The following is a 9,164-nucleotide window of genomic DNA, read 5'->3' as shown; positions in this document are numbered from 1 at the left end:
CTGTCACACGCACAAAACTACCACAGTCCCGCCATCTCTGACATCATGGGTAAGTGAGTATTGTTTTACGCCGCTTTTATCAATATTCCAGCAGTATCACACGACGGGGGACAGAAGTGGGCTTCACACATTGTACCCACGTGGGGAATTGGTAAGCGAACGATTTTACCACTAGGCGACCCCATCGCCCCAGCAAGCTCCGTCCTTATCTAATCCGTCAGTGTTTATGTTATTCGGGAGGGTCTTGTTTTGTTTGTTTTTTTGGAATTGCCTGATTTGTTTGTTTGTTGTCTGACGCCGCACTCAGCAATATTCCAGCTATATGACGGCGGTCTGTAAATGATCGAGTCTGGACCAGATATTCCGGTGATTAATATTATGAGCATCGATCTACGCAATTATGATACGATGACATGCATCAACCAAGTCAGCGAGCCTGACCACCTGATCCCGTTAGTCGCTCTTACGACAAGCATAGTCGCCTTTTATGGAAAGCAGGGGTTGCTGAAGACATATTCTAACCCGGATTTTCACGGGTGTCTTGATCTGAAATAAAAGCCTCAGCAGGTCGATAACTTGTGGTCAGTCACAGGACCATGTTACTGATAATAATAATAAACAAACCCGCAAAAAAATCGCAGACATTTACACACATTTCATGCAGCCAACAGACCAGTTGAAGAGCTTAGAGCCAAAAGGTGCCAAAATGGCCCTTCTGTATATTATTGCATAAATAACATCTATGAGTTCTTGTCTACTTGTAGAGAAATTGATAAGTTTTTGAAATATAGCTATTTAAAATTCTGTAAAAGGGCCAAAGTCAAGTTTCAAATAGGCCAAAGTCACCTTGCTAGATTTTGGCCCTTTGACTTCTCATTTCCGTGTGTGGTTGAGACTGGTTGTTCAAGAGATTTTGAAAGTTTGGAGTGAGGTGAGGTGAAATTAGGTTCAACGTTGGATCCAAGATTATTGCACTTATATAGCAACGTGCATGCACGTGTGCGTGGCTGCTTGTTCTAGTCCTACTTTTACTTACTTATATTAGGAGATTTTACGTGCGCTTTCCGACTGGAGCGTATTTCGCACACGGGCCCGGCCGGGCCATTTAGTGGTATAAAAGTGGTAGCAAGAGGAGTGCAACCAAGGAGGGGGGTTTAGTGGTTGCTTATATAAAGTTTTGAAATTTTGAGATTTGGAATACATGCCTTGGGGGAGTGGTTGGGACTAAGGGAGTGTGTGGGGGTGAGTTGATGTTTTTTGGATGTTTAGTGTTGGTGGTTTAGTGAAGTTTTAAATACGGTTAATTAGTTCTGTTTTGGTTAGGTAAATGCCTAGGGCTTTGAAGTTTTCTATTTTATTTTGGGGGTTAAGGATTGCTTCTAAGGTAAGAGCGTTATTTGGATTTAGGTTGGTTTGTAATGTTGTACGTTGTGTGAGGTAGTGGGTGCAATGTAGTAGTACGTGGTCTATTGTTTCTGGGTGAGTGCAGTGTGGGCACTTCCCGTTTGCGTGTTTTTTTAGTTTTAGAAGGTGGTTATTTAGTTTGGTGTGTCCTGTTTGGAGTTTGGTGATTATTCTATCGATTTTTTTGGAGGGATGGAGGATTTTTGGTTTGGTGAGGGGTTTTTTGAGGGTTTTTAGGATTTGGGTTTTTGTGTTTTGATAGAGGTTATGCCATTTTTGGGTGATTTTACGTTTGTTTATACTTTTGATTTCTGCTTTAGATATTGGTAGCTTAAGGCTTATGTCTGGTATTTTTAGGGATTGTTTTGCGGCTCTGTCTGCGTTTTCATTCCCGTAAATTCCTACGTGAGCTGGTATCCAGATAAGTTGTATGTTTTTGCCTGCCTCTGTTAGTTTGTTTACGCTTTTGAGAATTTGGTTTATTAATTTGGGGCGGTTTTTGGTGTTTTTGTTTTGGAGGGCCTGAAGTCCGCTTAGTGAGTCTGAGAGTATTAAGATTTTTTTTTGGTTTTTGGTGTGATGGCTGTGGAGCGCCGTGGCGATACCCATGAGCTCTGCGGTGAATATAGATTGGTTGTTTGGGAGTCGGAAGGATTGAGTATTTTTGACTGGTTGGGCTATATGGACTCCGAAACCTGTGTGATTTGTGATCGGATCAGCGGATCCGTCTGTGTATATGTGACACCAATTTGGCCATTTTTGATGGATGTAAGCTAGTGATGTGCTTTTAGCTAGGTTTGGGTCGGTTTGTTTGTTTATTGTGTTGGCTAGGGATGTGTCTATTTTGGGGATTTTAAGTTTTGGGGTGAATACGTTTGATTGTTTGCAGTTTTGTTGTTGGTTTCCTATTTGGTGTTCGTTATGGTAGTTTATTATTCGTTGGGATATTGGGGTGAGTAGAGGGTGTTTTCTAGTTAGTGCCTGGTTTTGGGGACGTATGTTTTGGTTTAGCATGTTTTGGAGAAGGGGGTTTGATTGAGATGCTGCCCAGAAGTTTAGTGTTAAGTGTTGTCTACGTAAATTTAGTGGCATTTCTCCTGTAAGGGCCTGAAGTGATGTGAGGGAGGTGCCATGTTGAGTACGTGTTACTAGTTTGAGGGCTTGATATTGTATTGAATCTAGTTTTTTGGTTAGGGTTTCGTTTAGGGTATCGTATATGGCACAGCCGTAGTCTAGTTTAGATCTGATTAGGGATGTGTAGAGGCTGAGGAGGGTATCTTTAGAGGCTCCCCAGTTGGAGCCGGTTAGGCATCTTAGTGTGTTTAGATCTTTGCTACATCTGGTGGTTAGGTTTTGGACGTGAGCATCCCAGGAGAGATGCTCGTCGAAGATTAGACCTAGGAATTTAGTTTGCTTTTGAAATATGATTGGTTTATTGTTTAGTTTGAGGAGAGGGGAGGCCCGTCTCATATTTTTGTGTTTGAATACTATTCCTGTCGTTTTTTCGGAGTTTAGGGAGAAGCCCCATTTGTCTGCCCAGTTTTGTATTTTGTTTAGGGATTTTTGTAGTAAGTCCTGAGATGTTAAGATACTTTTGGAGCGGATCCATAGGGCTCCGTCATCCGCAAATTTTGAGGTGTTTATTTTGGGGGATAAGCCATCAAATAGGTCGTTTATCATTATGTTAAAAAGTGTGGGGCTAAGAATGCTGCCTTGAGGGGTGCCGTTTTCCAGGGGACACTGCTCTGACAAGGCCTGGTCTATACCCACTGTAATTTTGCGGTTTTGGAGGAAGCTTTGGATGTAGTTTACGATTTGACCTTTAAGTCCTATTTTTTTAAGTTTTTGGATTAATCCGTTATGCCATACCATATCAAAGGCTTTAGAGAAGTCCAGAAAGATGCCTGTTGTGTATTGTTTGTTTAGTTGACCGGTTTTAATATCCTGTTCGAGACGAGCGAGGTTATCTAGGGTGGAGCGGCCAGGAGTGAAACCGCTTTGATCTGAGTTTATTATGTTATTTTGAGATAGATAGTGTTGAAGTCTATTTTTGGCCATGGATTCCATTACTTTGCAAAGGTTGGAAGTAAGAGAGATTGGTCTATAAGAGTTAGCTTGGTTGGTTGGTTTACCGGGTTTGGGAATAGGTATGATTAGCGCCTCTTTCCAGGGGGTTGGTACATGGCCTTTTATGTAGATTAGGTTATATAGTTTGAGTAGTGTCTGGAGTAATTTAGGGGGGAGTTTTTTTAATATTTGGTAGGAGGTTAGGTCTAGTCCTGGGGCTGTTCCCTTTTTCCTATTTTGGAGTACATAATTGAGTTCTTCTATTGTGTACGGCTGATTTATTTCTAGGGCGTCATTATTTGGGTCTTGGCTAGGTTTGGTTTCTGTTTTAAGTTTTAGTTGGAATTTGTCACTGAAATTGTTATTACTGCTTGTGGCCGAAAAGTGGTTTGCTAGGTTGTCTGCTTTTTCGCTAGGGGTTGTTGAGTTATTTATGTTAGGTGTCTTTTGGTGACGTTTTAGGCCTCTAACGGCGTGGATTTTACGCCAGACCGTTCTGGCGTCTGTACGGTTGTTTAATCCCTCACAGAATTTTTTCCAGTCTCTAGTTTTTGCTATTTTAACTAGGTTTTGTACCTGGTGGTTTAGTTGGTGAGCTACTGGTATGTGGTTATGGTCGCGTTTGGCTTTGTTGAAGGCTGTTTTACGTTTTTGTCTAGTTAGTTCTATTTCCTCGTTCCACCAGGGTACAGAGGGCCTACCCGATTTATTGGGTTTTTTAAAGGGGATTGCGCTTTTGGCTGCGTTTATTATGAAGTCCGTTAGGTTTTGGCAATATATTTCTGGGTCACTATTTTCTAGTTCTACTAGGTTAGCTTGGTTGCATATGTCTTGGAATTTATCCCAGTTAGCCTGGTTGTAGTTAAATTTAGGTTCTGAACTTTCGGATTGATTTGGGACGTTAGTGTTTCCTATGGTTATGTTTATGGGGAAGTGATCACTTCCTAGGGGGGCGTCGTGAACTTCCCATTGGGTACTTTGAGCTAAGTCTGCTGTACATATGGTTAGGTCGATAGCCGACATGTTTTTATTGTTTTTGTCGTATCTGGTAGGTTGGTTGTTATTTAGTAGTACTAAATTATTTGTTTCTATCCATTCTGATATTAGTTTGCCGTGATTATCTAGTTTATCTCCCGTGCCCCAGGAAGGGTGGTGGGCGTTGAAGTCTCCTAGAAAGATGGTAGATTTGTTGCCTATCTTTGTGAGTATGTTTAGATCCTCCGGTTGGATTTTCTGTTGTTGCCAGTGGTAGATGTTTATGATGTTTATTTTTTGGTTTTTAAGGGTGATTTGGATACCATTGGCTTCTAGGTTTGGGGTGTTTATTTTGATTTCCTCGTAGCTTATGTCTTCTCTAATTAGTATTAGTAGGCCACCTGATGCTCTTATTATTTTGGTTTTAGGTCGATCATGTCTGACTATGTTGTAGTTTGGTAGGTGAAATTTGGATTTATTGGAGAATTTAGTTTCCTGGATGCACGCTATGTGTGGTCCTTGTTTTAGTTTAAATCTAGCTTTTAATTCGTGGCTGTGGGAGTTAAGCCCGGCCGCATTCCACTGAAAGATATTTAGGCCTGTCATTATGTGGGCTTTTAGTGTTTGGAGATTACGATTTTGGTTTGGTTTTTGGTTTATAGTCCTGCGATTGCTAGGTTGTAACTATCGTAGAATTCTTGGTAGGTTTGGGTAGTTAGATTTAGTCTATGTGCTACCTGGTGTAGGTTAGTGGCTTTAAGGTCTGGTTTGATTTCTTTAAGCATGTATACTAGTAGGAGTGTGAAGCTATTTAGTTTGGTGGTTAAAGTTTCGGGTTCAGGTTGAGTTTGGGGTTTGCGTTTGCGATTTTTCAGGGTTTTGGGGGCTGAAAATGTTTTATCATTTATGTTTTGATCAGTTGTGGTTTGGGAGTCATCTAGGTTAATTAGATTGGTTTCCTCACTATCCATGGGAGTTGTGTGGGTGTTTGGTTGTGTTGGAGTAGGTGTACTGGGTATTTCAATGGGTTTAGTAATGTTTAGTTTTTCGTGTGTTGCTTGCTCGTGTGTGGTTGTTGTTGCCCTGGTGGCTGTAGATTGTATGGTGTTGGGGTGAGATATGGTAGGTTTAGTGAGTTTTGGTTTAGGTGCGGGTGTGGATGCGGCGACTGGTTTGGGTGTGGCGAATGTTGGCGGGTAGTGTTGGGTTTGGGTGTTTGTGGCTGATGCTTGTGGTGTTGGCATGAGGACGCCGTCGTACGGGCTCTGTAGGTGTGGTTGGTTGTTTGGTTGTGGTGTGGGTAGTAGGGGTGTTCTTGGATGCTGTGTCAGTTTTCGTGTTTGTAGTTTGGCCGAGTCGATGTTTATGTGTCGGTTGGCCTGTTGGGTGAGTGTGTGTTTGTGGGGGCATTTGTTGGATAGTGAGGAGTGGGTGTTTGTTTTGCAGTGAATGCACCAGGGGGCGCATGGCCCTAGACATTGAGGTTGAGCGCAGTTTCTACATTTAGTTTTTTGATATTTACATCCGTTAGCGGTGTGATTGTATTGGAGGCAGTTTGTGCACTGTTTGACTTGTTTGATATAGGGTTTAACTTCTAATTTAGATGACGCTCCGAAGGAGATGTGTTTAGGGGCTTCTGGATACGTTTCTGATTTTTGGAAGTTTATGATGACTATCGGCGTGTTGGTTATTCTACCGTTCCTATTTGATGTAATTCTTTTAGTGCTGGTTATTTTAGGTTGGGGGAAGGAGCCTGTGTTTAGATTTGCTTCGTTACTGTAGAATTCTAGGTCCTCCTCTGACTCTCTAGGGTTTACTCTAATTACTCCTCTAGTGTATAGTTGCCAGTTTGGGGTTTGGTGGGTTACTGTGTATTGAAATATTTCCGTTATTTTTTTGGCTGCGTTAAGTGATTGTTGGTCCGGAAAGATGATCTGAAATCCTTTGTGGGCTTCCCTGATTTTATCGAAGAGTATTTGTTGTTTTTTAAAGAATGATCCTACTTTATTGGCGGAGAGTACCTTACTTAGGATGTTTATGGGGCCAGCCGCGCAGAAGTAGAGGGCGAAGGTGACTATAGATGCGGGGGTGGAAGGTGATGCAGGTGTTGTGTTTGAAGCATTTAGCTTCCGTTTCTTTGGGTTTGTTGTGGTTGCAGGCGAATCCGGAGTTTTGGTGGGAGAAGCGACTGTGGTTTGCTTTCCGAATTCGTGCGGGATGAGGGTTTCAGGTGTCCGATCGGAGGTGTTGTGGGCCTCCGATGGTGTGGGTGTGTCTGTGCAGTGGATGTCTGCCTGGGTGATAATGCGTGTGTCGGTCATGTCTGTGGTAGTGTAGCTGTTGTAGGTTTGTAGGTTTTGGTTTGGGGGAGGAGAGTGAGCTGGGCTTAAGAGGGGGCTTTGTGTGTAGAGTGGGTGACTGGGTGAGTAGTGTTTGGCTGGCTTCTACGCTATTTGGGTTTTGGCTGGTGAGTTAGTTTGTTTAGCTAGGAGATTTTGGAGAGTTGGTGTTTTAAGTGGGCTTGGGGTGAGTTACCTTTGGCCTAAGTTTGAAAGGGTGTGTTTTGGTAGTAACTAGAGGGTTTGAGGGTTTGGTGTTTTAAGTGGGCTTGTGTGTGAGTGGTTTTAACCTAGATTGTATGGGTGTGTTGTGATAATTACCGATGTGTTGCTCTTGGGCTGGCTATCAGTGGAACTGTGCTGGCTTGGGAGGCTTTGCTGGGTGAGGTTGGCTTGGTGGCTGGATGGCTTGGGTTGCTTCGTAGGCTGGAGAGGTGTTGCTAGCTTGGAGTACAAACTGCGACTCTAGTCCTTAGTGATGCCGATTTATATTGCTAGCCCACTGAGATACCATGCCGCAGTTTAACATGAATACCCCACTCAGACACAGTATACTGACTCCGAGCCGACCAGTCCTTGTTTTAGCTGCTTAATGCCCAGCGCTAGACAGGGTTACAACAAGTAAGATCTTTTAACGTCTTTTGGTATGACTCGGCCGGGGATCGAACCCCGGACCTTCTGCTCGACCACTAGACCATGGAGGCGATCTGTTTTGTAATACGATTCAGCTAGATTCAGCTGGTAGGTAACGTGTGGTCAGCATTTACACACATTAATATCAGTGGACATAGAGAAAACATCGGAAAGACAATGATATCATACAACCAACGCAAGTCCAGCTTTTGTTCACGTTGACTCTAGATTTTACAACGCATTAATCAAATGAAATTAAGTTTGTTTGCTTGGTGTTTAACGTCTCACTCAGCAGCGTTCCAGCTGTATTGACGGCGGCTCTAAATAATCAATCCTCGACCAGACAATCCAGTGATTGATATCATGGACATCGGAAAACGATGACATGCATCTCGCCTTACAATCAGTCGCCTTTTACAGCAAGCACGGGTTTATAATGTGAGTAAGTGAGTTGGGTTTAACGCCGCTTAAGCTTTTAACAGTGTTCCAGTTATATCGCGGTGTGTCAGCTTAATGTGGGAGGAAAGCCCGAATTGATGCAGGTCTTAGACGTTGACCACTTCGGTGAAACCCACGAGCACGGATATGGTGCTGAAAAACCTAGAAACATAATCGGCGCGAACCGGGATTTGAACCCACAATCATAGGTTTCTGGCGTGCCCAAGGGACGCAACTCTGCATAGCGAATCGCGGCGCCTTAGACGACTGGGCCACCCGTGCCCCCTACTGTATTGGAATAAAATGGATTTGTTAATGAGTTACCCGCAATATTGAAGGAAAGTAAGTGATGTGATTAGCAATTAAAGTACATAACATAGGCGGTAATTATCTTATATATTCCTGGTCGAAACCTAAAATTTGATTTTTTGCATAGTGATACAATGTAGAATAATGTTGACACGAAGAGGTACCGACATTAGTGGTCTGATTGAAACGTTTTGTCGTACATCTTGAAATGATGAACTTGATTAAATACTAGTACCAGAATGATTTCATGCGGATGTGCCCTTCGCACTGAGGGGCATGTTCGTCTCTATCGGATACATTCGACAGTGAATACAAAATAAAAGGTGGTAAGGTAAGGTTATAAAATTAGTATGTATATCATCATTTACCTCACAACTATTTCAATATTTGACATAAATGTGTGCACCTTTACTTTTCATGTTTGTCTGCAATAAGTATGTCTAATTTGTAATTGTTACCTAAACAAATGCTTAATGTAATGTCAATATATGTTTAAAACGTCATCGCCAGAGAACTATCAGTGTCGATTATCTGCAGAAACAGATTCCATTTAACGTAATAGGCACAATAGTGATAAATATATTCTAAATAGATCATTGAAAATCAGTGATGACCCAAGACGTTTTAAATGACCATTTGTTTTTAATCAAATCCTAAAGAAAGAAAGACCTACATATACGTAAACAGGGGTAAACCTGAAATATTCAAGACAACGATTGCTGGAATTAGAGCCGCCATACATTTATCCCCAAAGTAGATAATCCTTCTCGTCCTACAAGACATATAGTTTTGAATGACGTGAGAAAAGTTATCGTTAGATGTTGGTTTATATGTATGTAAAATGTTTGTTGGGTATTACGTGATAATTACATGATGACACCATGTTGTGTGTACAAAATATCAGCGAGGTATCGCGCACGAAGGGGCAGAGTACCCAAGTCCCGCGATGGCTCGCTGATATTTTGTATTCACTGTCGAATGTATCCAATGGCAGACGAA

This window comes from Haliotis rufescens, unplaced genomic scaffold (genome assembly GCF_023055435.1).
Source record: "Haliotis rufescens isolate VD_foot unplaced genomic scaffold, xgHalRufe1.0.p SCAF_8, whole genome shotgun sequence".
NCBI classification, from domain to species: domain Eukaryota; kingdom Metazoa; phylum Mollusca; class Gastropoda; order Lepetellida; family Haliotidae; genus Haliotis; species Haliotis rufescens.
The sequence above is the reverse complement of the archived record's forward strand: the minus strand, read 5'-3'. Positions refer to the sequence as shown.